The following is a 24,799-nucleotide window of genomic DNA, read 5'->3' on the forward strand; positions in this document are numbered from 1 at the left end:
AGTTTTGTTTCTTCTTTGCCAATTTTTAAACTAGTTTTTCTTTCTTATCTTACCGAACTACCAATAGCCTCCAATGTGGTGTTTTTATTTCTCAATTTTATTTAAGGTGTACAAATTTCATGCATTTGATATATAGAGATTTAGGAACATAGTGATACTCCCCTCCCTAATCTCCCTCCCACCTTCACTCCCACCCTTCTTCCTCCTTCGTCTCCTGTTCCCAATCTTAATTTTTACAATGATCTATTTTCTCTTTATATTCCTACGATTAACCCTACAGTAAGAAAAGAGTTCAACAAATAGTATGAAGGAAAAAAAATACTGTTCTTCAAAAGTTTAGACAAGGTTATAAGCAATCATCAAATCTCAAAATATCAATTTCACAGCTGTACATTACATTATAAATACTCTATTAGTTACCACTGATAAGGGAAAACATATGGTATTTGTCTTTTGGGGACTGGCTTATTTCACTAAGTATAACGGTTTCCAGTCGCATCCATTTTTTTGCAGAAGATTGGATTTTATTATTTTCTTACCCCTTAGGTCTCCAGGCCAAACTCAAAAGCTGTGTAGTCGACCAGGCTCTCCGTTTGGCTGTATCACCAGTGACATAGGGTGCTCAGTCTGATCTCACCTTGCTCTTCAAAGCTGGTGTTTCCTCCAGCCCTTGGCTGCTGGGGTTGTGTGTTGTGTCCACGCTCATCGCTGCACGTTGGCACCTTCCTTACTGATCCATGGCATCCCTCTTATTTCCATAGAATTCCACTGCAGTTTTCTCTCCAACTCTTCCCTAATAATGTACTTCCTCCACTTCTTTTCTTTTTTACTGTTTTCCCCTTGCCTAATGCAGTATATTCTTTCCCTACTCTGCCATCTTGGAATATTCCCAATATAGTGTTGAACGGAAGTGTTACTGGCAGTTCTGTTAAAGACTGGTCTTCAACAGAATATTACAGTATTTTGCTATTTTATATGATATTGTCATTTTAAATGCTTTCTAGTTGTTAAAAGTGTTTTTTTTTTGTTATATCATGAATGGATATTAAACTTCATCATGAGATTTTTCCACATCTGTTAAATTTCTTATTTTTATTCTTGCTATATGGCCAATGGGTTTCAACAAGGAACCTGTGTGTATTTTAGTTGTTCAGGAACCTGAACTTTTAGATGGACCATCTTGACATATACTTACACAATCCCTACAGCACAGGAACAGAGGGTGGAAAAAAAAAACCTTGTGGTAATTAAATGCTCTAATCTAGAAGAGTCTCCTGTTGTGACCACTCACAATACTTTTATAAAAACTTTTCATTTTGTGCTGTGCCCAGAAAAGTGAACTCAATAAACATTTTTAAATTTTAAAACATTTAAATTTAAATTTATTTTAAATGAATATTTTAATTTTAAAATATTTAAATTAGAGAGTATTAGAAACCCCTAATATACTTTCTTCTCCAAAACAAGTATACTTTTTCATAAGAATTACATTTCCAAGCATTATTGGATTCATCAGCATTTTTCTTTTAGGATTTTTTGCAGTACATTCCTAAGGGAAATTGATTTCATAGTATTTGTGAGATTTTCACATCAGGGATTTGGTAGCTTTGTAAAATGTGCTTCACATGGTCTCTCCTGGAGTGTGAGTTGCAAGATAGGAGCTGTTATTTGAATGGGTAATAGACTAATATGAAAAAACACAGTACTTAAAAAAAAGAGTTTTATTAGTGGAAAGATTTATTATAACACTATTTATAAAAGATTTTATTATAACGTATTTATTACTGGAAAAATTTCTTACAACACTACTAAGATTTTCCATTCTTTCTCAAGTAAATAACATCTTAGGAATTTTCTCATTTCATGACCTTTCAAAATTTTTGGAAAAATCTATTGATGTGTATCCAATATTTGTGGCAATCTTTTTAAGAATGTTAATGTTTATTTTCTCTTTCATTCTTTTTATCCCAAAAAATCACCAGAAGTCTGGCAATTTCATTAGCTGTTACAAAAAAATGTAAATTTATTGATTCTCTTTTAATTTTTATTTTATTTATTTCTGCACTCATCTTTAGTCCCTTCTTAATGTTTTTCTCTTATTTTGTTATGTTTCTAACTTCTTGTAAAAACACGTGTTTTTATTCGTTCATTCTTAGCCTTCTAATTATTGTAAAGAATTTAAGAATATAAATATCTATCTTTAGCTGCATTCCACAAGTTTGGACGAATTGGTGGTAAAATTTGGTAAATCATTTTTGTTTCTAATTGTTTTCTAATTCCCATTACAATTTACTTTTTGACCTGTGAATCATTTAGAAACAGGTTTCTTAGTTTTCAAATATGTGGGTAGGTTCTATTCTCATTTTTAATTTTTGTTTTGTTTTTAATTTTTAACATAATTTAAAATCTCTAAAAAGGTTTTAAGATTACAAAAAACTCGCATATATCCTTCCCAGATTTAGAATTGTTAGCGTTTTTCTCTTCCCCGCTATCTCTATGTCTATATGTATGTTTCTTTGTATATGTATATCTATATACTCATACCTATATTCAATAATATACATAAATGTATTATATATTATGTTTAATATGTAATGTTGCAAATATATGCAATATATACACATTCTTTTAGAATTACTTTTGTTGATGATATACAGGTAGCTAACTTAAAGCATTCTAGTTTTTGTTTAAATATTTATTCCATCCCAATTTCTTAAAAATTAGGATTTTGGATTGAAAAGTCTTTGAATTTTTTTCCTCTATTTACATTTAAGATATTCTAGCACTATCTTCTTTTTTTTATTTAAAGATTTATTTATTTATTTGAGAAGTAGAGTTACAGACAGAGGGAGAGACAGACAGAAAGGGCTTCCATCCCCTAGTTCATTCCCTAAATGGCTGCAATGGCTGGAGCTGCACCAATCCAAAGGCAGGAGCCAAGAGCTTCTTCCAGGGCTCCCTTGCAACTGCAGCGGCCTAAGCACTTAGTTCATCTTCCACTTGTTTCCTAGGCCATTGCAGAGAGCTGGATCAGAGGAATCAGAGGAAGAGTAGCCAGGACTCAAACTGGTGCCCATATGGGATGCCGGCACCGCAGGCGCCAGCTTTAGCCACTATACCACAGCACCAGCCCCTATCATGTCTCCTTAATCTGATGCTTCTGATGACAATGAACACATTATCCTAAATATTGATTCAATGAAGTTCATCTGTCTTTTCTCTCCAGCTACATCTATGGTCTTCTCTTTGTCTTTGCTATCTTGCAGTTTCCCTACTAAATGTCTAGATACAGAGTTTTTCTTGTCAATTATTATAATTCATGGATATGGGGAATCAGTGGATTGTGATCTTTCCAATAAATCTATAAAATTCTGGGCTGTTATCTCTCCAAATATTGCCTCAGCTACCCTATTTCTCTTCCTCTTCTGAAACTACAGCTAAAAGTAAGTAACACCTCTGCCTCTATCCTCAAGGTCTCATGTCTCAGGAATCAGTATAGATTCTTTCATTTTGTCTTCTAAGTCACTTATTCTCTCCTCAGATGTATCTAAACTACTTTTCAACTCATCAACTGGAATTCTTGTTTAAATTACATGTTTAATGTTAAAAATTCTTTCCTTCATTATTTTTGACTTTTCAAGATATTTTAGCATGCTTATCTTAAATTCTATGGCTGATAATTCTAATATGTGAACCTTTTATGATCTAACTCTAATCTGATAGTTTATACTTGTTATTGCCTATATATTATTTTCCTCATGTCATACTTTTTGGATCATAGACTAATTGTGTGTGTGTGTGTGTGTGTGTGTTTATTCCTTGATAACTTGGAAGAGCTTGATTTTTCCAGAAAAAATAGGCTAATTTTTAGAGTGTTACCTGTCTGGGTATAACCTAAATTTTCTCTGTAGCTTTTAAGTCAGCCTCAAAATAATGAGTTGTAGGGAGTCAGTCTATAAACACTACTGAGGTTTGCCTTCTTTTTTTTGTTTGTTTGTTTTTGTTTTTGTTTTTGTTTTGAAAGGCAGAGTTAGACAGTAAGAGAGAGACAGGGAGCAAAAGGTCTTCCTTCCGTTGGTTCACCCATTGGTTCACCCCCCAAATGGCTGCTAAGCCATCCTAAGCCAGGAGCCAGGTGCTTCCTCCTGGTCTCCCATGCAGGTGCAGGTGCCCGAGCACTTGGGCCATCCTCCACTGCCTTCCCAGGCCACAGCAAAGAGCTGGACTGGAAGAGGAGCAATGGGGACAGAATCCGGGACTAGAACCCCGGGGTGCCGGCGCCACAGGTGGAAGATTAGCCTAGTGAGCCTCGGCGAGGTTTGTCTTCTAACTATGAGTAACCAGGATACATCGCCAACCCAATTCCTGCCTAACTCTAAAATACAATATAAACTGTATTTCTTACAGTTTTCTAAATAAGGGATTATTTATATTTCCCTTTTTTGTAGTGATTGCAACCTTTAGGGCCAAGGCTACAATTGACAAAGATTCTCCTGCTAGAATCCATACTTTCCTGAGTCTTATGTTTTGAACAGCTCTACTTCTAGTGGTTATCAGAGCACAGATGCCAAGATTGTAATTTAGACATAAGATCTCCAAAGCAAAGTCATGCTTTAATGCCTCACTTTTCTGGATGCCACCCTCCCTGAATCCCTAGCCTGGGTATTTTCTGGAATTACTGTATGATATTTGTGAAATAAATTTATTTCTTTGTGTTCTGATTAAATATTTTTTAAATTTCTAAGAATTTGTGTTGTCTTAAGCAGTGAGTGGTCAATTTGATTCCATTTCTTTTCTAAATTTGGAGAGTATTGTCATTGAGTGGGCAATTTGATTCAACCAGTTTCTCTCCTAAATTTGGAGAGTCTTTAAGACTAGAATTGTAATAAATTCTTATGGTATGTGGATACGTGTGTCTAAGGGCTGAAGTCTATCCAATGTTAGTTGAATATCTTTGTCTCATAGTTACTCAATAGTATTACTTCATACTATTTGATCATTTAGATCCTTTTCTTAAAATCTTCTTTCTTTATAACCTTTTTCTTAAAAAATAAAATTGAGAGTAACTTGCAATAGCTCTGATTTGACTGTATAAATATTGACATTTGCAAGTTAGATTTCTCAAAATGTGTCCCAGCGTCAGCTGCATCGTTGTACCTTGGGGAGGTAATTAAAAATGCATGCTTCTAGCCCCCCCTAAGCCCTCTGAATCTGAATCTCTTATAGTGATGCCTATAATCTCCATTTAAAATAAATAATGGGGGCTGGCACCATGGCTCACTTGGTTAATCCTCCACCTGCAGCGCCAGCATCCCAAATGGGCACCGGGTTCTAGTCCCAGTTGCTCTTCTTCCAGTCCAGCTCTCTGCTGTGGCCTGCCCGAGAAGGCAGTGGAGGATGGCCCAAGTGCTTGGGACCCTGCACCCGCATGGGAGAACAGGATGAGCCACCTGGCTCCTGGCTTCGGATTGGTGCAGCACCAGCTGTGGCGGCCATTTGGAAGGAAGATCTTTCTCTCTGTCTCTCTCTCTCACTGTCTATAACTCTATTAAATAAAAAAAAATAAGATAAAATAAAAAATGCTCCTTTTTCCCCATGTGTCAAACTTGAAAATCATGTGCCAGAGTACTCGTAGATTTCAGAAACACAGAGTTGAGTTTATATACTTATTTTTCTAGGACTTAAATCTTTTCTTTGTTTATAGTATTTTTCTAGTATTTTAATTTTCTTATATTTTCATTCTTTAAATTTTCTTAGCATTACTTCTTTTGATATAGAGCTTTAAAATATTAAGGGGAAACAACCTGCTTTTCTTTCCTAGTGATCATCTTATGCTTTAGTTTCATTGATTTTTTGTTTTACTTTAAGACTCTTTTCCATTTTAAGCATCTAATTCTAAATCAGCCTGTTTAATTCATTCTCTTGTCTTATTTTTAAAACAAGCTTTTGGATCAACATGACCTAAGTGCATAACCAGTTGCTTTCCTGTATAGCAGTTTTACAACAATTTCTTAAAACAATGTTTGCATAACATCAGAAATATTTTTTGCAACTCCCTTTTGGCTAAACCATTCAGTATTTAATGCTGAGGAGCAGCAAGTCATATTCATGAAGCAGGTGTTCTCTGGCTGAACATTCCATAGTTGGGTCAATTAGTTAAAGATGTCAAGAGGTCATCAGTTATGATTGTTTCATGGGAGACCAACCCCAGTATCTTTAAGGCTACTTCCATACCATGATATTAAGAATGCTTCAACTTTTAAGGAACTGAAATTGCACCGATAATGTTGATCACTGATGATCACAGTATGATGGGTATACATGCTGTACACTTGCGGCGTCTTGGTTAATTCCTAGATGGTTGCACAGCATCCTAATTCTGAAGGAAGCTCACAAGTGAACCATGGCGGGTAGAAAGGAGTGAAGGACAAACTCTATTTTTACTGACTCTACATCCCCAGAGTTCTGCTACAAATATTTTCCATCTTCTCTAAGTTCCTTTGACAAAAATCTTCTCTTCACTTTTAGGGACTATATTAGGTGAACTCGTTATGATAGTCCCTGTTGTATTAGCTAAGCTTTTCCTTCAGTAACGCAATTTATTTTTATCTTGAAATTAGTAGCAGCGTTATGACTTTTGACAACTTCATATCACCTTCAAACTCATCCTTACACTCACCTTTAGATATAAAATGTTCAAATTCAAACTATATTCTCTTTTGAAATACCAATTAATTTTAGAGGTGATATTAAGGTAAAAATGAAAGTAGAAAACACTAGAGCTTTACCTAATAACGTTATCATCCATCTGCATGCCTGGGGAGCAACTTACAATTGAAACACAGTCCTAACAAGCTCCTTCTAAGATGTTCAATAACTCATTTCCCTTGAAGGGGTCCTAGGTAGTCCTGATATATACTTCCTTCTATATGGTATTGCATCTTGACTCTGTTGAGGATGCAGTATACAGAGGCGTTGAGTCCTACCTTTCAGGCATATTTTTAGCTTTCATCTAAACTAGGTGCTCACTGCAGATTGAAGGAAATGATTTTTTTTTTTTTTTTTTCTAGGACGTGGGTCTTTACCATCAATTGGAAATGTGCCATCAGGGGAAAACCCCCGATCCTATGACTATTGTTACTAGTAATGTGCTGTAAATTTTTCAGGTTAGTTCTATTGCTTCAACTCATGAAGATTGGTATAAGGAATACAGGTGATTAAAGTCATAAGGGTTTCAGGTACAAACGGCAAAAGCATGAGCATCCCATAAGATGCTCTTTGGGGTCAGTAGAATCTCCTCAGGAACGAGTTCCCGGCTCAATCCAGCCCATCCATAAAAACATATCGAAATTCTCCTCCCTGAGCTCACTGCTGACAATTGTACTTTTACATTATGCATGAGCCTTTGTTTGTTGCATGAACACGCCGCATAGTGTTCCATTAGTGATTTTCAATTTCATGCTAAGCTTTGCAATTTATTAATGTTATTTAGGCTAATGTACTATTATTTTGCATAGTTTATATCATTTGTTATTCATGCCATGTGATATTTAAGTATTGGGGATCAATAAGCCTTCTACACTATTTATAAATTTATATGATCAAAGGCTAATTCAATTAAGGAGCCTACTGTACTGACTTTTTTTCTGAAAACTATTTCTAAGAAGTATATCTTTTTGAAACTTGGTGCATTTTTGATAAGTGAAAATTCTAAAAAAAATATTTTAACACCAGTATTTGAATGTATGTATTGAATCTATATAGCAATAAAGTATACTTTGCATTTAAATTTTGAAATGCCAAGCGATGAGTGTGAGATAATTTTGTATAAATTTTGTTATGTAATCAGGAAATCCACTGAACACATATACTTAATTTTTCACATTTACTCATCATTGTCATGCTTTTTAAATGTTGAATTAAAAAACTTCTAGACATATCTATTTTTATACTAAATTGTTAGTGACTAGGTAAAGAAATATATGAAGGTACTTCCAAATGTTTGTGGCAAAATTGGGCTTAAAATATAAGCTTATTTTGGTGCAAAAAAGTTTGTAATTGAAACAATTTTTTATATTCCACATTTTTCTTGAACTTCTTTGAAATCTCTCATCTGCTTAAATCTCAAGATTTTTTTCCACCAAGATGTTTAATTCCATTTTGCCACATACATATCTTGTATGCACACACACCATATTTTAACAAAAAATTAAGTGTTTGAGTAGCCTCCCTATGTAGCACGTATACTTCATTATTCCTGTCTGTCAATCATGAGGGTGGGTATAGAGATCCAGTTACATAATCTGCTCTCCCTTTAGTCTTAGAATCAAATGTTTGGTTAAGACCTACTTGGATTCATCCATTTATTAATGCTCCTTCCCTAAAAACAGGACTTGCATTAGTAGGAAACTTAGTAAGTCTCACAGTAAAAATAAACCATTCCTGGAGCACTGCAAAGATCTATTAATCATGACTCCAGATTGCGTCCTGTGTTTCTGATCTCCATTCAGACTGGAAGAAGGCAAATGGATTTCTCAAGGAAGGATTATTTATTTATGTGAGAGCCAGAGAGAGAGAGAGAGAGAGAGAGAAAGAGAAAGAGAAAGAGAAACAGTGTGTTTTAGAAAGGGAGAAAGAGAGAGAGCTCCAGTTCACCGATAAAAATCCCCCACATGCTCATAGCTGCCAGGACCATGCAAGGGCTAATGTCAGGAGCTAGGAATTGGAAATAAAATCCAAGTCTCCCACATGCATGCAGGAACCCCACCACCTGAACCATTTCCACTGCCTCCCGGGATCTCCAGTAGCAGGAAGCTGGAGTCAGGAGCAGGAGCTGAGAATCCAATCCAGGCACACCAGTGTGAGACCCAGATGTCTTAACCACTGGGCACAATGCCCATTCCTATTTTAAGTATTTAAAGGTGTTTTCCTACATGCCTTGTCTATAATATTTCAATTTTTTTCTGTCATTCTTATTGTTTCTTTTATGATAGGCTTCTTAGGAATAACCTTAAAATGTTAGAACGATTTATTGTCCAATTCATGAGTCACTTGAAGTTGGTCCTTAAAGAATAAAAAATAAACATATATGAGAATATTTTGAAAGCTTTAAATACTATCTTAACTTTTTAAAATATAGTTTGGAAAATTGTAGAATATTGCTAAGGATTTGAACTTCTCTGCAGGAATGATATAAGCAAAATCTTCCAGAAAGATTGTTTAGTAGACTACTTGTCTTTGAGGGCTATCCCAAGGATGATTATTATAAAATAAATTTTCCTTAAAGAGTTTCTTTTGAAACAATATTTTTAAATTTTTAAAAGATTATTAATAATAATAAGACAGTATTGCCTGACTCTATTTATTCAGCTTGATTGATCTCTTGATTATGAAATAATACTTCTTTAGTGCTCATTAGTTCATTCTCTGAACAAATATTTATTGACTGAACCGCTGTGAGTTGTTTTTTGTTTTTTTTGTTTGTTTGTTTTGTTTTTTTTTACAGACAGAGTTAGTGAGAGAGAGACAGAGAGAAAGATCTTCCTTCCGTTGGTTCACTCCCATAATGGCCACCACAGCCGGCACACTGCGCCAATCCGAAGCCAGGAGCCAGGTGCTTCTCCTGGTCTCCCATGTGGGTGCAGGGCCCAATCACTTGGGCCATCCTCCACTGCACTCCTGGGCCATAGCAGAGAGCTGGCCTGGAAGAGGAGCAACCAGGACAGAATCCGGTGCCCCGACCGGGACGAGAACCTGGGGTGCCGGTGCCGCAGGCGGAGGATTAGCCTAGTGAGCCGCGGCGCCGGCCTCTATGTGAGTTTTTAAATGATGAGGATATCAGGAGGTGAAAGTCCACCCAGAAAGTCTGCCCTGGAATCCAGATTTGGAGCCCAAATATTTGTATGATAACAACCAGTGTAAGTGATTGTGACACCTTTAGTGTGTGGACTGCATGTTTAGAAAAATATTTTAGTGTACAGACATATTTAAACATAGAACTGGTAAAGTATGGGCTAGAAATTAATCCTCTAAAGCGAGATAATCACTGTATTAACCTAAATGACAGCTAAAACCCAAACGAATTTTATTCACGGAAGCCAATTTAGGAGGTGCCCTCCCCTTCCCTGCGTCCCACAGCTCAACAGTGCAGCGAGCGTTCGGTTTGCGGTGTCCTTGTGGTCCTGCGGTGAGGCAGAGCTGCTCTCCGAGCACCAGCAGCTGTGAGCTTAGTAGCAACATCAGGAGGAAATTCATGGCTCTACAATTTCCATATGGAAACATTGCAGATATGAAAAGCTGATCCATATGGAAGGCATTATAACGGGAATACAAGTGAATTAGTAATTCCACAGCTTTACATACCTAAACCTTTAGCATTAAGGTAATTTTCATGGATAAATTTAGAAAATAACAAAGTGTACCTGCCTTGCTCCTCAGGTTTAGTATCTCGCTTTAGTAAAAGTAGACATAGTGCCCTAATCATATTTGAGGTTGTCAGGTAACTAATTTGGATAGGTACGATGGGCTTTGCTTCTCTGTGAATAATTTCCAATCCTACCTTATTTGTGAGCTTTATCTGACACTTTTTTTTTTTCAGAAAAAGATAAATATATTTAGTAACTGCAATCTTTGCCCTTCCTTCTTCTCTTTCCCCCTTTTCTTGGAAGACTTAATCATTAGTGTCGTTATATTTGTCATCTAGAAGGCATTTATACTTACTTATGAATATATATGTATGCAGATCTATTTATTATATATAATATACACATTTTGACAGATGTAGTGATGCACACACTACATGTAAATCTATGTGCTGTGTATGGGTACACAGATATGTAAATGACATTATCTAGAGCTGTTAACTTCCCAAACTTAAAAGTTAGAGGCCAATACAGGATTTTTTTTCAAAGACTATTCATAAATAAACTTGCAAGAAATCCTATATAGGCTATAGTTTTTCCAGTCAGAAAGTTGATTCTGGTGTATATATAATTGGCAAACCTTTTATGGCAGAAAAGATCAAAATTCATAAGGTTAATCCTTGGTTATACAATAAGTACTATTAGAATCTGAACTTTAAAAACTGGAGAGTTATTTTAGTTTAAAAAACAAAAATTGTTGGGGCCGGCACTGTGGCTCACTTGGCTAATACTCCGCCTGTGGCGCCGGCATCCAATGCGGGCGCCGGATTCTGTCCTGGTTGCTCCTCTTCCAGTCCAGCTGTGTGCTGTGGCCTGCCCGGGAGGGCAGTGGAAGATGGCCCAAGTGCTTGGGCCCCTGCATCCGCATGGGAGAACAGGAAGAGCCACCTGGCTCCCGGCTTTGGATAGGTGCAGTGCTGGCCATAGCGGCCATCTGGAGAGTGAAGCAACGGAAGGAAGACCTTTCTCTCTGTCTCTCTCTGTCTACTCTACCAGCCCAAAAAAAAAAAAAAAATCCAGTCTGCTGCAGCTGCCTTTTAAAAACAAACAAACAAAAACAAAAAAAAAAAAAAAAAACAAAAAAACATTGTTAATCGGGTGCACAAAATATATGAAACATTGTTTTTCAATTGTTCAGTATATCCCTTATGTTGCCAGTAGGCACATCAATACATGCCTATTTTTAGATATCACGGGGTTAGAACCTCCTCCTAAAACTAAAGTGAGCTAAGAAACAGCCATGTACTCCAAGGCTTGCAGAGGTCTTTAACCCACATCCAAGTACACAGCAACCAGGCAGCTTGAAAATTTAAGTGCAAAGATTTATAGGTCATCTTCTTTCATAAATGAGGAAACAGAAATAAATAAATTTGGTCCAAGAAGCCAGGAGTGAAATCAAAGGCCTTGAAGTCCTGTCAGTGAGACACAACATAAACAAGATTTTCTAGAAGGTTTCACATTAAAATTTTCATGAATAACTTCATTACTCTATGAGATGGATGGGAGTGGGTACTCAGCATATAGCTCAGTCATGATTTATCCGGAGACAGAGTTCTGATTGCTTGTGCTAACCCTGTATATTAATGGAAAGCTGAGTGCTTTAGCATGACATACGTCAATCATCAAATCAGTGCAGCATCAAAATGAAAACTGAAGATTTTTAGATTTGTTTATTACCAAGATTCCTGATGATTCGAGTAATAATATAAGGAAAATTAGCAATGTCCAAATAGTACAAGATTGACTGTTTTGGGGGTGGGTGGAGGGACTGAGGAATTAAGAAGGTGTTTACAAGAGAAAACCGTGGTCTAGTGAATTAATTAGTTTCAGCGCTGACTCTCTGGGCCAGTTTTCCAAAGGCAGAACGTGGTGAGGACCTGGAATGTGAGAGGAGCCCTGAATGTCTTCGGTACTGGCATGGTGGTGGAGGCTACTATTGGAGATTGTGTGGGCTGATGCCACGATTCTAAGATGAAGACAGCAGATCCGCTTGAGTCAATTGGCTTCAGCATATAGGAAAACCCACACATCCATTTGTTTTGTGAGCTCCAGATGGATAAGCAAAAAATAACCATTTGGCACTAAACCTTACAGTTCACTTATAAACGGTACAACCAAGCATTCACATTTCAGCTTCAGAGAGGGGGATTGTCTAGATAATTAAATCAACACTAAAAAAATCAGAAGAAAGTGTTCAGTAGCTTTGAATCTACAACTAGAGGGAGAGCACTCTGGTCCTAATTCATGAATGGAAAGGAAATTAATAAACGTAATATAGCTGTGTAAGTCAGTTTCTTGATTTCAAAGGTAAAGAGAAATAATTCCTGTCCTGAAAAAGATGTGAGGATCTACACAGGCATCTCAATCAGACTGTTAATTTTGTTGGTAAGTTTTCTGAATATAGCTAATAAAAATGTGTACACGCTTTCACAAGATGATGTTGTCCCAACTACAACATTTTCAGTGATGTTGAACAAAGCCGTCTTCCTATTGTTGTCACAGTAAGATGTCTTTAAAAAACAAATCTCTAGAGAAATGATTAATTAGGTTTCAATTATGCTGCAGGAAAAAATATATGCTTTACATACTCACACACTAAAAAGCATTACAGTGTTTCTTTAATGTGTTTAAAAATTCAAAAATGTTTTTAAAAGCCACTTAAAAAGTCAAAGCAAAAGCAAGTTAATGGAACGTGGTGTCATCCTTCAAGCTGATGCGCGTTGAGTTTCCTCAGGCCCCTCTGTATGACAGTCCACAGACATTGTTCGTATTTTTATGAATTATCTTTGAAAATTCTGAAATACCCATTATGGTACGTTGAGAGACACACAGACAATTTCCATAGCTCTGCTATGACATGAAGGAAGCACTGACATTAATGTTAAGTGGAAGGCAGATGGGGAAGAAAGAGCTGCTACTTTTGTGCACATACTGAGATTAAAAGTCTCCATCTGTCCATCTGTCTGCCTCTGTCTTTCTGTCTCAACATATCATCAATGACACACACACACTCAAATTGCGTTCCCCTTTCTCCATTGCCTTTTCTCTTTCCCTCCCTTTTCTGATTGCACTCTCCTCACTTCTCTTTCCTGTATTTCCCCAGTTTGTTACATGAGGTTTGTCCCTTGCTGGTCTCTTTTTATGTTTATTTTTATTTTCACGTCTCAGCTATCTTCTATCTAACCCTCATTTCCCTGTTGCCTCTCAGCTTCCCTCTCCTCCTGTAAGTCAGCACTACCAATACATTTCTAACAGCTTTAGCTACTTTGTTAGTCAATATGGTTTGATTAACAAGAGATAAAATTGTAATAGCACAGAATAAATCATCGTATATGCTGTTAATAGAAATTTGATACATTTTTGTATCAAATATGTCTAGAAATAAATTTTGGTATTTACTCCTTTCAAATGACATTTAAAATATTTTTAAATGACATTTGTTTGAAAAAGCTGCATAGGAAGTTTATATTTCTCAAAACTTTCAAAGTTTAACAAAAATCCATATTTCTACAGTACAGTAATAGTTGGTATATTGAGGAATTTTCAAAAATTTAAACTATAATTCTTACAAATCTACAAACTATGTTACTATAATAAAAATATTATTTGCATGAATACATATATTCTCCATAAATGTTTTTTAAGTAGGTTAATTACTCCTTCTTTGTGACATGTCATTATATGTTCTACATTTTCAATTTTAATGTGAAAATATTCAAAATACAATGAGTGAAATACTTTCCTTAGAATTCTGCCCCACTGGGGCAGGCATCATGGTGCAGCAGGATACGCTGCCCCCTGGGACGCCCACATCCTCCAGTTCAAGTCCTAGCTGCTCTGCCTCCAGTTCAGCTCTCTGCTAATGTATGTAGGAGGCACAAATGAAGGCTCAAGTGTTTGAGTCTCTGCCACAAACATGAGCGAATTGGATGGGATTTCTGGCTTCTGGTTTCAGCCTGGAGCAGGCATGGCTGTTGTGATCATTTGGGGAGTGAACCAGTGAATGGAAGCCTATGTGTGTACATGCTCTGTCTTCCTCTGTGTCTGTGTCTGTGTCTGTGTGCACATGTGTTGGTCACTTTGACTTTCAAATAAATAGTTACTGAGGCAAAATTCTTTAGAGATTATCTTCAAAAGCATTCTTTGTTTTATTGAACATTTTTGCACATTTTCCAAATTACCTTTTTCTGAAAATACTTAATAAATGTATGCTCTCTTATTTTCAATTTTTCCTCTCCACCATTCCACACATTCCTAATTGCTTCATTTCCAAAATCCATTGCCACTGTATAGGGCACAGTTTGGTGTCACAGGGTGAGCTCCCGCAGGATAGGGTGGATAGGATGCCCTGGTGAGAGCTACCACCAGCAAGCAAGCATGCTCCATTTTCAGTCCCAGGTCATTGCAACACAAGCAACCCATGGATCCATGAGGTGATCTGGGAACCACCCCTCACCCAAGGAGATGGCTCTTTTACAGGTGAAACTCCAGTGTCAGCCTCCTTCTCCACTCCAAGGGCAGCTTCATTGCTGTCCTCATGCTGATTTGAGGACCACTCTCCCCTTGGAGAGCATTGCGTTATACAAATGACCATTATTTGACTTTGTCACTCATGGCAAGGCAGGACCATCTACTCTCTGCATGGTCCAATGCACAGTATCGTTTGTGCACCACACCCTCTAGGACCTCCCAAATTCAATCTGTACAACACAGTCAAGTGCATTGATCCATTTTGTCTGAGTTATCCAGACTAGAAATATGCCCTGTGGTGCAGGATGATGGCTGTTAGACTAGCCAAAGAGCCTTTTAGCCCTTCAATTTCAACAAAACAATCGGGAACAGGTTCTGCCTTTGCAAGTTTGATCCTTATAAAGGACTCCTCTATTATAGATAGATACACCTGCTCATTCTTCCTGGTATTCCAACAGGTAAGAATTGAATCAAGCACATACATACACATACACTCACCATACACATGGCTCAAATACAAACACTTTCCAAAAGAACATTACAGAAATATTTACCTATCTAAAGATGTACTTGGGAAAACATCAGTACTGTAGTACAAGGTTGGCACCCTTGTCATCATCCTCTGAATTCTAAACCTCGCTCAGAGGTCTATAAGGACATAAATATACTTCCATTGCACGGCTTTATAGGTCTACAAAGCTGTATGTCCCTTGAAAGACATCTTCTACAAACAAGAAGAAAGCCTAAGCCATTGATTTTAAGTGGTCTTTCAGGCCACTGGCCTGCCTGTTGATCAGACCTACAGATTCGGAACACTGGTTCCAAGTACCCAAGGCAAACTTTTCCAGTCCAACCAAGAGAAAAGTCACCTTCAAAGAATTCAAAGGGGTAAGCACCCACAGGAGTCCTTGGGCTTTCCTCCCTTGTGAGAGTTAGACTCCAGTAAGTCCATGTTGTGTGTCAGGAGTATAGAGTCTGGGGTCAGAAACACTCAAGTTCTTTTATATCATTCATTTATTCATCCTTATAATTGGCTACCTCCTAAATTGAGGTCAGTCGCTAACTCTACCACTCACTGGTGCTAGGGCCTGGGTAAATGATTCCAGTTTCCAGAGATTCACTTTTCTCACTTGTAAGATCAGAACACAAAAGCTGGCCTACTTGTTTGTTACATGGGGTTTTATGGCGGGGTTCTAATGAGCTATTTGTGGAAGCACTAGTAATACGTAGCATTTTCTATAAAATAAATGTGAGATATTCACATCCATAGTGACATTCCAATTGGTATTTTTTGCCCTTGAAAGAGTTAGGAAATGTCTGTATTAGAAGAAAAGGACTCAGAATAACGGGAGTATATATTCGGCACTTCTTATATACTGTGCAAGCTTAACACATACCATCTCATGGAATTTTCACAGAAACAGCATGAAATTGTTGTCATCATACTCCTACTTTCAGGTGACACACTGAAGGTAAATAACAGCTTAAAAGTAAGGAAGCCAGGTATAACAATGCTGGTTGTAGAACACTGTAAATGCTCTTAATGGCACTCCATTGTCCTCTTAGAAGTGGTTGAAAGAGTAAATTTTATGTTGTGACTATTTTACTACAATAAAGGTAATAAATAATAAAATAGGAAGTCCAGGAATCAAAGCAAGGCAGGATGTAAATGCTGTAAGAGTTGAGCATACAGAGCCATCATCATTTTTTTGAGACCAATGAAGACAGGAATATTTGTAAAACAAATGGAAATTTGTAGATGTATAGTTATCTGTACTTTTTTAGAGCCTAGAAAAGTTGATGTTTATGTAGTCAATATCAAGTAATTTTATTAATTATTAGATCATTAACTCTAGGCGTTCCAGACATGTGTTATGTGTATAATCTTGTTAGGAGTATATTGCCATGAACTGAATAAATAGAGTTAATAAAACGGATGGCTAATACTCTACTTTCTGATTCCAATCAAAATGCTTTGTGTTAACTTTAGTTAAACTTTTAAGTTGCCAAACTAGAATATTCATGAAATTCTTGAAACTATATAGGATTCTATGTATTTAAACTATGCTCGATGAAAATATAAATGATCCTATAACATTTGCAATCTAATCGTAATTCATTTTATAATGGCAATCTCAAAACACGTTTGTTAATTGTGTTAATTATATCACTCTCATTGACTTTCTCAGCTCACTTTCACTTTTAGTGAAGAGATACTTATGACATTTAGTGTTTAATGTCATTAGCATCTTTTCTCAATAAGGATGGGAATATTGTTCAGCAGTTTTGAAATCTAACAGGAGTAAATGCAGGCTATGGGATGCATGTGTTGACTATACACACGCTGAAAATCAGGTTGTTAAGAAATGACTGCGATCTGAAAGGGAGCACAAGGAGACTGGGGGAAAATGGTCCAGGAGGGTGAGGAAGTTCTCTGGCAGATTGCTTCACCCAGCATGCTGTAATATCTCTTTCCAAAGCATACTGGCAAACTACACTGAGCAATCTTGATAAGGGAGATTTAATTAAAATGCTGTAAGCATAAGATCTCTGCCTTTGTGCTACAGAAGATTTTGTCAAAAGAATTTTATTACAATCCTAGCAGGATTTTTAAAATGTTTTATTCACTTGTAGCCATCCCACTGATTACTGTACAGTTGGAAGTATAACACAACCAGTCGGTTCTTAATAAGGGCTTTTAAAAATCACAGCATGTTCTTCAGTCCCTCGGTACAGGATGAATGTGACATCGGGGACACAAATATCATTACCTTGATAAATTACTGACGGCATAATGATTATGGAAATCGTCATCGACTGATCATCAGTCACAATTTATTTCAAATCAATGTCTACAATTTGTAGCCTGGATGGAAGTTTTATCAAAACCCCCTCTGGTATAGTACAGCTCTTCAAGCTAACTTCCTCCTAAGAGCATTACAGCTTTGTCATGCATCATCTGCTGTTCATGAATGGAACCACTCAATGATTCTCTGGCCTCCAGCAATCCAAATTAGTAAGAAGAACATTGGGCTACCACGCACTCATAGGCAAACTCGTTCAGAAAAGCAGTTTAATTTAAGAACCAGCAAATGTGCCAAACTACAGAATCCCTCCCCAGACACAGAGTTTCCCATTTTTTCCCCTTTCCAACTGGCAATAAATGGTAATGTTTGACATTACAATGCTGTTAAATTGCAAATAAATTGTTGTAGAATCATGACAGGATAGGCATTTACATCTTTAAGACAATCTATGACAGGAAGCATAATTTGCATGCTTTGTCTGATTTGGTGGTGGCTCATTATTCTTTTACCAACATGTTTAACATTTCAAGTAATTTTAGACCAGAAGAGTCCAAGCAATCAAGCCCTGTGGGGTTATTTTGTCATATTTTTCTAATTTTTAAGTTAGTCATGATTCATTAAGGGGCTCAAGTTGGCCTCTATCAATGATGAACTAATGATGAACTTCTGTGAAGAAAACTTGGTCCCCAAATGTTGCCTTCTCAGATTAGCATTATGGTCAGTGGAATATACATTAATCAGCACAGAGATTTGCTATGAATATAGGCAAGGCTGAATTATTTTAAAGGCTGCCTTTTCTACTTTGGAACTGAAATCATTTGTTGGGTATACACATTGGGTGGAATAGACCAGCTGATAGAAGTATAACAGGTAATGGAAAAGGGGCACTGAGTTCTATTTATAAGACAATGATGCAACTTTTCCTTTTTTGCCTTGAAAAGAAAAAAAAGCAATGTTTATGTACATTGACCAACAACAGAAGTGGGTTAGAGTTACCTTGCCATTGTGTTTTGTTACAATATAAACTTCCCTTGTGTTTTGGATAAAGAAATGTGGTAATATTATTTCTCCATTTTAGAATTTTATTTTCAAAATAGCACATGTAATTAGGCATTTATTGAATGCTGTCTGATAGCATAAGGTTACTAATTCAAGTTTGATATCAGCATGTATTTCTCTAAGCTTTCTACAGCAGTTCTAAAAACCCAACACAAAACAAGTATAACTGAAGCAGAACTATTAGTGACTTATCATTGAAGTATCATGATTGAAGCATCCTGCTACACGTCCCGAGCGCAGTATTATTTTGTGACTCTCACGAGAACTTACAAAGGTTGGTTTACCCCACTTTTCAAATGAGGAAAGTGAACCATCACTTCTGGAAGACATTATCCTTCTTTGCAGAAATTCTTGGAATCTGAATAATATTTAAGATATAAAAACTGGCGAAGTCTTGTTTTTGAACTTTCTATGTGACCAGCGTCTTTGGAGCATTTATTTTATTCATAGCTGTCTATCAAGTCCTGTGAAGAAGAAAACAAGAAAAATGAGGCAGAGAGAAAGGGAGGAGGATATGGTTCCAGATCTTGAGGAAGTTAGTTATTCTTACCCCATTTTCCCCTTCTTTATAACTTATCAGGGAAAATAGGATGTTGGACAATTTTTTTCTGAGCATCAACATTATACGAAGATCAGTAATTCTAAGATAGGACTGAGCATGGTCCCTGTCTTCATCGGCTGGATGCCCTCTCCTTTTAGGTATCCCAGCTCTCCCAATGGCACCATAATCTTCCCATCAACCTGCTTGAGACTTCACTGTGGGCTTTCCCTACTCTCTCCAGTATCTGATTATTGAGTAAAGTGTTTTGATCCAAGTTGCATAGTATACCCTTTCCATCCATTTTCTCAATTCTGCACAGCTTAGACGTTGGCAGTAAAGGCTGAATAGTTTCTAACACAGTTCTAAGTGACCCCATCAGTTGTTCCTCCCCCTGACACTTCTGTGATGGCTTTCCAGTGTGGGATGATGTTTTGTGGTCACAGCGCTGTGATTGGCACAGGCTGCTCTTCCCAGACTTGACAGGCACACAGGCTTTTTCTGTAACCTTTATGTAGGGCTCGGATCTAGGGCTCCACAGAGAAAGGCCGAGCTCAGCAATGAGGATGGTGAAATAGATGACTGCAGCACACTCAGCGCAGGGCACAGGCGGAGGCAGCACAAATTGGCTACAGCAATAGAAAGACTTGGGTTCCAGGGTTACCTCTGTCACTCGCTAGCTCTATGCACAAGGTAAGTTTATTCTTTTTGCAAAGAATTACTGACCACGTGTTTTCTTTCAAGCAATTTGGGAAGAATACAGTGTTAATCAATATAAACAAATTACTGAACTGGATCCAAGGTGTTTATATTTTAGTGGCAAGTGATAGACAAACACAAGTAAACATCTAAACACATAAGGTTATTTTGGATCCCACAACAGGCTAGTTAAACAGTGATGTGACAATCAGGTAAATGATATGATTATGAATTTGATGAAAAGAAGGCCCCTGTTGAGGAAAATTTTTGAGAATGAACATAGAAACTAAACAGGAAAATATCAAGGGCAAGAGATTTTGGTTCATGTGAACAATAACCCAAAGAGGAGCAGAAGAAAGGGTACGCTGGTTGGAAGTTGGTGGGTGAGGACAGGGGTGGTATGGGATGAGATCTGAGCAGTGGGCCTTGCAAGTCATCGAAAGAAATTATATATTTTTTTAAGACGTGATGGGGTAATCATTTTAGTGTGTAAACAGAGGAGGGTCAAGGTCAGGATTTCATTAAAGGAATATGGCGTTCCCTCTTGCAAGGAGAAAGGATGACAGAGGACCAGCATGGAAGCAGTGAGGCAGTTCTAACCACAGTCTTCTCCTCAGACTCTGCCTTCAAACCAAAAGCCAAACCTGGACGCAGGACTTCTGATCGCATGAGGCATTCATCTGCTCCTCAATATCCAAAGTATCTTTATGATCGTTTATGTGCATTAAAATTGTTGAGCTTTGGAATGCATTTTGATATGCAGTAAATTAAGATTAGATATAGACTTCACAACTTCGGCCCAAATACGTTGGATGCTTTATTTGCTGTTTGCCTTACTCTTACTTTAGAGAGATTGTAGGGAAATTTGAGGGGAAAAGTGATTTTGTTTTGTTTTGTTTTATTTTCTTTCATTTTTGCAATGAGCTGCCTATTTCTAAATCACACAGGTGAAGTGCATCACATTCTGGGCTAATGGTTTGTGTATTACTGATTGAGAATCCCTTATTTGAAATGCTTTGGACCAGAAGTGTTTCAGATTTTGGATTTTTTTCAGATTTGTGAATGTTTGCACACCTATAATGAGATTTCTTGAGGATGGGTCTCAAGTGAAAACACAGAATTCATTTATGTTTTACGTATTCCTTAAACACTGCCTGGGGTGATTGTGCACAGTTTTTTAGTGCACCTGCACCATCACAGGAGGTTAGGTGTGAAGTTGCCACTTGTGGCTTCATTTTAGCACTCAAAACATTTTTGATTTTGAAGCATTTCAGATTTCAGAATTTTGGATTCAGAATGCTCAACCGCTATTCTGTCAGTGGGTAGTTGTTTATCAAGTGCCTCCCAATACAAGATAAGGTGCTTAAAAGGATAGGAGATAGATCCCTGCTCCCACGAAGCTTGCAGTCTCATGCAGAGCCAGCATGCATTTGCAGAACAAGGAGCCATGCCTGGTCCAAGCCAGCACTAAAGGGTGTTCCAGAGAAAGGAAGGGGGTAAGCCCCAGTCAGGGAGCTGCCGAGGGACATCACAGGAAAAGAATAAAGTGTAGAGTCTTTTCAAAGGTGATAGAGTGGACTGGAGCAGAGAATTCACATGGGCTGTTACCTTTTAAGGGAGTCCTGGGAATAGGGCAAAAAGAAAATTGGAACCAGATTGTAGCTTAATGCCTGTCTGAAGAATGTAGGCCGTGTACCAGTGGTATTAGATAGCTCTTGAAGGGATCTGAGCAGGGGAGTGGCATAATGAAAACGTATTCGGAGAGATTCACCCAACCAGGACAGGTGGGGGAAGGTGAGTCAGGAGACAGCTGTTCCGGGTGATCTGGAGGGAAGGAGCATTTTGATTCTTTGGTTCTGGCTTTTTTTTTAAAGTAAAACAACTTTACAAATATGAACTGTCTGATGATATAATAGCTTTTATCAAAAAGTCTTTTTTCTTCATAGCTCATTTAAATAAGTGGGCCCCCTTCTAGAAAAATGATTTGCTCTTTTCTCCATTATTTTCTTGATTAACACTGACAGACTTAAAACTGACAAGGAAATAGCAAAAGATGGAAAATTATGAAAACAAGCGGGTGTTTTGCTGAGGAAATGTTTGTTACTGTGGTTCTCATCATTATGAGTTAATTGTAGGCTCTCAGCAAATATCCCATTGTGAACTCCAAGGTGCAATATGCTGTATTTGAAAAAGTGAAATAGTGCTTTCCTTTCCAGTGTTCACTTGTATTTCCTGCTATTTTAAGAGTACTCAGTGGTACCAGTGTACTTTGACAGCCAATTATCCCAGCATGCCTTTGCAGTGTATTTTAACTATAAAGCTTTTAAAAGCTTGAATTGCAAAAACAGAGTTCTGTCTTAATTGATCAGATGTGCATCTAGCATTGGCTGAACAATATTTGTGTAATAACTAAATAACTGATTTATATGAGTAAGACAAAAAATGTACCTGTTGGACTAAGACACACCAAATTTCCTTTGAAGTTATTGATGATTTCCCACCCCACCCCATCCCTGCCCCCAGACATTCTTCAACATCTGATTCACTCTTGAGAAAGAATGATATGTAATCCTTGAGTCTGGTCAAAACAGAGTACAATGTGCCCAGCCCGTGTCTGGGTGTCTGTGATCTGATTCCCAGAGCCTAGTCGCCAGCCATCTGATGATTATAGTTACAGTCACTGCCAACCTCACGCTTTGCCCACATTGTCTGACTGTGGCCAGCTTGGTTCAGAGACAGGCACGGCACACAAGCTACAGACAGGAGTAAGAATTCTCCATGTTAATGTTGCCGTAGTGCCTGTTAACTACAATTCATTGTTTAAAGGCTGACGTCGGTGATTGATTCAGGCACAGGGCCATTGCTTAATTTACTGTGGTCTGATTTTTTTTTTTCTTCACCCTCCCAACTGGCTTCTCCAGAGGAGGAAAGTCAGACAGTAGTTACTGCTTTGGAAAGAAAAGATAAGCTGAACACTTCGGAATGCATTTTTCTAACACTCCTTCGCCAAGTGTTACATGACTGTATCAAATTTCTTTAGACTTTGATAATGAGAACCAGACAATTCCACAGAAAATGCAACTAAAAGATTTGCCATAATAGAAGGTTTCAGAAATGCACATGGTTCTAAATGGCATGGGATTATGTGCTTTAGAATTCTGAATCTTTTATTTTCTTCATGTTTGAGTAGGCCCTATGGTTGGTTATCAGGTTGAGGAAGGGCAGAGACCCTGCCTGCTGATTATAAATGTGCATGTGTGTAAAATTTTCACACATAATATAATATTTCAAAGTTATTTTTATGGAGGCTCAAGGGTCCCAGAACTTAAACAAAACTCCTGCTCATTGGCTCCAAGAAATACTTAAAGGAATCATAGTTTTTTTTACATCCTGTGGAGTCTTTTGCAGACTTTTGGGCTACAGATCACATAATGTTTATTTATTCAGCTGGCTTTGGAGATTTGAGCAATATTTGGAGACACATGAGTCTTTGCCTTGCTTAATAAAAAAGTATACTCAAAGGGATAGCTACAGCATTTTTATATACAAAAGCTGCTCGCAAGCAGGGGTTGATATCGACAAAAAATGTAATTTTGAAATTAAAAAGAAACTAAACAATCCCAGATAAAAAAAAATCATCCAGCGTTGTCTTTCTTAGGAAACATTTAGCAGATCCTATGTTCCCTGTGCTATAAAGCTTGCAAATACATTTATTGTCTTTTACAGGAACGCTGTAAACTATAGCTTGCATTATTCTTTCTGATCATCTATGACAAACAAGACCTGGTTCACCGTCGAAGAAAAATCATTTAACACAAGATGTAATTTCGTTGGCATTATTAGTAGAGCTTTATGTCACAGAGTCAACTCAGTGTTTGCTGTGAGGAAGGTGGAATAAATATTTCATGGCTATGGCTTTTGAGGAACACTCTGCCTTTCTGTGTCAAGGCAGTCTTTCAACATATATGCCAATCAGAAGTCTTTAACAGGTGTAAAACACATCTTGTCTGCTTGTCTTTGAAAAATATACGGATCTCAAGATGCACCTGAAATATTCATCACGCGGACAATCCTCCAGGCACGGCTGGAGCTTGCTGAGTGTTTCACTCACTACTTCTGTACACAGGTCTGTCTAGGGTTCTTGATGTGTATCTTTTCTTCTTTCTTTCTATCTGAGGTTCTGTCCTTTTTCCAGTGCCCCTAATACTTCTCAAGTCTATGACCTGTCAAAACGCCTTTGTCCTATAATGTAGCCCGAGAAGTAAGCTCATTGATGGTGTTTAACATCTCTCTCTTTATTCGTTTAGCTGAGTAATGGTTTCATGGAAGAATGTGCTTTTGTCCGTGAATCATTTTCTTTTACTTGTATTTCTCCTCTTATTTCCCTTTGACCTACCTGCCCCGATTGTTTTTAGTAATCCCTTTGTGCCAGTTGCTCTGTGAATGTCTGATTAGTGCACAGCAATTCCATTGTCATTAAGAGAACTAAAAATTTGTGGAATTTTGCCGATGTGATCTCTTTATTTTTCTCTTGGGCCTCTGTGAGAAATGTACCCAACAGATTAACCCTGATCCACTCTGTGATCTATGCTCACCTCTTCACCATTGATTTGTCTTTAGTTTGGGTAGAAACTAATACATTCTGTGTTAATGTTTGAGACATTAGCACTGCATAGAAAGTGTCATTATTCGATAGCGTGTTAAAAAGCACCGTTCGTTAAAAGGGTTCCTTAAAGAAAAAGTAGATATTTAATTTGATTTTCAAAGAAGCAGGGCTTTGTTTTTTTTTTAAATTGGCACATAGT

At 37.4% G+C, this 24,799-nt stretch overlaps 1 protein-coding gene across 5 annotated transcripts in view; it reads left to right on the forward strand.

The window, feature by feature from the left end:
- LOC138848472 (uncharacterized) overlaps positions 1–24,799 on the forward strand; it is a 749,635-nt gene that overhangs the window by 547,935 nt on the left and 176,901 nt on the right. Inside the window, exon 4 of one of the 5 annotated variants that reach the window (XM_089325512.1) lies at positions 23,721–24,397. The exons of 3 other annotated variants lie outside the window; for them this stretch is intronic. The gene's annotated coding sequence lies outside the window, so the exon portion shown is untranslated. Of the gene's footprint in view, positions 1–7,070; positions 7,487–23,720; positions 24,398–24,799 lie in introns of those variants that run through there. One more of the 5 variants, XM_089325510.1, reaches the window with a different exon arrangement.

This window comes from Oryctolagus cuniculus, chromosome 2, assembly GCF_051225735.1.
Source record: "Oryctolagus cuniculus isolate XC-2025 breed Fujian yellow rabbit chromosome 2, ASM5122573v1, whole genome shotgun sequence".
Classification (NCBI taxonomy): domain Eukaryota; kingdom Metazoa; phylum Chordata; class Mammalia; order Lagomorpha; family Leporidae; genus Oryctolagus; species Oryctolagus cuniculus.